General features: G+C 38.3%; 1 non-coding gene across 1 annotated transcript; it reads right to left on the reverse strand.

Moving 5' to 3' along the window:
* Positions 1–2,599: 2,599 nt before the first annotated feature.
* Positions 2,600–2,900, reverse strand: LOC150040765 (Nuclear RNase P). The gene has a single exon (XR_016533924.1).
* Between the last annotated feature and the right edge of the window lie 505 nt (positions 2,901–3,405).

Below are 3,405 nucleotides of genomic sequence, written 5' to 3' on the forward strand. Positions count from 1 at the left end.
GCTCAGTAGCTTTATTTTCTTTGAACATTTGCTGGAGTTTGGTCACCTTTTTATTTGTGGATTCTATGAATTCATCCATCTTTCTTTGAAAAACATTTATTATGGCCTCCTTTATGGCTTCTTCTTTTTCACTTATCACCTTGTTTATGGTTTCCTCTTGTTCAGCTATGGCTTCCTCCCTTATCTCTTTCTTCATATTTTCACATTTTTCATTCATGATGTTTATCAATTGCATTTGTATAGCACTTGGAAGACTCTCCTGTAGGTTTGCCAGTGACTGTTCCATTATCTGTTTACATTGGGTGGGGGGGTGTTGTTTCTTGATTTGACATTTTTCTTGAGTTTCTTGTTCTGCCCATTTGAAAATGGGAGCAAGATTAATACTAAACACGATTATAGTTTTTCAGATATAACCAACCTAGACCTCTGTAGCTGGCAGACTCTAGATGTTCACAAGTTTTGATTGGTGTTATCACTCTTTCTTTTTGTGCACTTACAGACCAGTCTAATACATCCACTGATAAGCGATTTATACCCAAAACAATAAGCCTTTCAATCCAATCTCTATTGTCTTTAAGTCCCTCTGAGCCTAGATAATAATTAAACACCTAGATATACAGTATTGCTCAACAGCCATCAAGTGTAAATCCATGCAGTATAAGGGTTGAAAGACGAACAGAGGTCCTCGCGTTCCAAATTCTTTGAGAAAGTTGTATGTGAGCTTTATCTGGATATCTTTTCCGGTTTGAGTCCTTCTCCGTTGCTTTTTGAGTTTGTTGTTGTGGGTTTCTTAAGGTAGTTGACTTGTGGGACTCCCTGGTTCTCTCTTTTTGTGAGAGAGAGGTAGGCAGCGTCCCTATAGTCTCGGCGCCACCTTCCTTCTCCTACATGTCTGTTTTTTCTTTGTTTCTGAGCCGAGGTTTTCTTCCCTACCTTAGTCAGTGCAAAAAGTCTCCACCCTCTTGCACTGTTAAGCAGGAAATGCATGAGACTAAGGGCCCTCCTATGGAACTAACTGAAGTGGCTGTAGATAATTATTTTTACTTGATGTGTGATTAGGGAATTGCAGTGCATTTTGGGGCCTAGCAGAATTCAAATTTCGAATTGGTTTTCTTCTCTAATTAATTTCTGTGGTTTGTACTTTTACATCTACTTATGTACCGGCCTTTCACTAATCTATGTCACTATGGCCCATTGTTTCACATAATTGCTTAGTTACCTATTTGTCCCTTGAAGTTTTGAAGCATCCTTCTAGCCTGCCTTGTTAGTTGTTTGATTGTTGCTGTCTAGTATAGTTTGCCACCCAGTTTGCATCCACACATTTCCCCTTCTCAGGAACTGCGTTTCAATAGTGTGTCCTGAATTGCCTCCCTTTACCTGGATAATACATGTGTGCCTCTGTTTCTTTTTTTCATATATTTTATAGTAAGTAATAGAAGTGTTACATTATATTCACCACATAGAAGGTGCTTTACTTCACAAACATTGATACCCTTTCTCGTATCTTGGTTCCCATTTCCCTCCTGCCACCCTTGCCCCTCATCTTGTTTTCCCTCCTTCCTTATCCTATTTCAAATAACCAAATAAACATACATACAATATATCAAATAACAAGGGAAAATATTGTAATAATATGAGATAACCAAGGGACAGTAGAAGAGATGAGAGATAACATTGTACATTAAGTGCAACAATCATTCATTATATAGCTTTTGTTTCTATATCCTGGAGTTCCTTTCATTTAGCATCATAATATATGGCCTTATGTATCTAGGTGTTGTTCATTGTAAATCATTGCTAGGAGAGCACAAGGTTTCTACTGATTATGACAAATTAGGGAAACCATTGAGCCTATGTCCTTTTGATTCTGGCTTACATCACCTAATATGATTTTTTTCTAAGTATTTCCATTTCTTTACAAATTGAGCGATGTCATTCTTTCTGACAGCAGCATTGAATTCCATTGTGAATAAATACCACATCTTGTTGATCCAATAATCAACTGAGGGGAATCTGGGTTCGTTCTATATCTTTGCTACGGTAGATATCAATGAACATCATTGTGCTAGTGGATTTAGTATGTCCTTGCTTCTGGACGAGTGGGTAAATGCCAAGTAGTGGAATTGCTGGTCATAGGGGATCTCTATGTTTAGTCTTTTGAGGAATCGCCATACTGCTTTCTATTGTGGTTGAATGAGTTTACACTCCCACCAACACTGTAGTAGTGATCCCTCCTGGTTATTCCCCACCAACATCTGTTATTATATTTCTCGATCTGGTCAGTCTCACTGGAGTGAGGTGGGATCTCAAAGTTGTTTTGATTAGCATTTCTTTTATGTGGGCTTCTGTTTCTAACTCAATGAAGAGAATACTGTAACATCTATTCATTTTCCCTTTTTGGTGTCACTGGGATATGTACTAGATGATTTCTGATTTCCTTGGTTTGCTTGCTGACTCATCCTATGGTTTTGGGTAAATATATATAATTTTATTGATTTACATATATGTGAATGAATTTTCCAAAAATAGTTTTATGACTAAGACCCAGGAAGTCTTGAAGCCTTAACTCATCCTGGTGTTTTCTTAGTGTTCAATTAGAGGTGCCCAGTGAATTTTTGTGCCCATACACATTGCTGGGTCATACTCTTCTCTACATGGGCAATGGACATGAGTTCTACTCACTGATACACTGACATCCTTTATACCTGTTTAAAAATGTGTTTCACCTGCCCGGTCTGCCCTTCTAGCAGAGCCTGCTCTATGGTAACTCACCTCCCCGAAAGTCAGGGAGGGACCTGCTAGGTCGCTGCTGACCCTAGTCTCAGTCCTTCCCAATAGACATGGGAGGGAGTGACGCAATGCACTCAGCTCGTGGCCCCACTGATGAGCTTCATTCCACCCTATTATAATAAAAAATATGGAAAAAAATAACAATGTGTTTCATTACATATGGCTTTATTTAGACTGTGTGAATTTGGTTTGTCACTAGAAGGCCAACAATGTCTTGGTTTCTGGAGCCTTCCACATCTACCAGTATCTAGATCACACATATGGACACAAATTTCTGTCTCACAGTTGGATTTTTAGGTTATTTTTATTTTTCGTTATCACCACTTGGATGTAATCTCAGAAGCCTCATTGTGGTTGCCATCACAGTCACTTGGCCCATCTATACTTGTACAGTGTTTCCAGCCTGGATTTTGTATTAATTTTCTGACTATGTTGTTGTGTAGGATTTTCTCTTCTTTGTAGAAAGATCCCAATGTAGGTAAAAGTTTCCTGTTTGTGTTGTTTTATTCCTGTTCTTTTTGTCATACAAGAAATTCTGTCAATGCACTTGTTTTGCTTAATTTCTTTGTGGGAAGTATGAAATAATCTTATTTTGCAGAGTGTTCCATGAGCTGG

This window comes from Megascapheus bottae, chromosome X (genome assembly GCF_031878675.1).
Source record: "Megascapheus bottae isolate mThoBot1 chromosome X, mThoBot2.hap1, whole genome shotgun sequence".
In the NCBI taxonomy this organism is placed as follows: domain Eukaryota; kingdom Metazoa; phylum Chordata; class Mammalia; order Rodentia; family Geomyidae; genus Megascapheus; species Megascapheus bottae.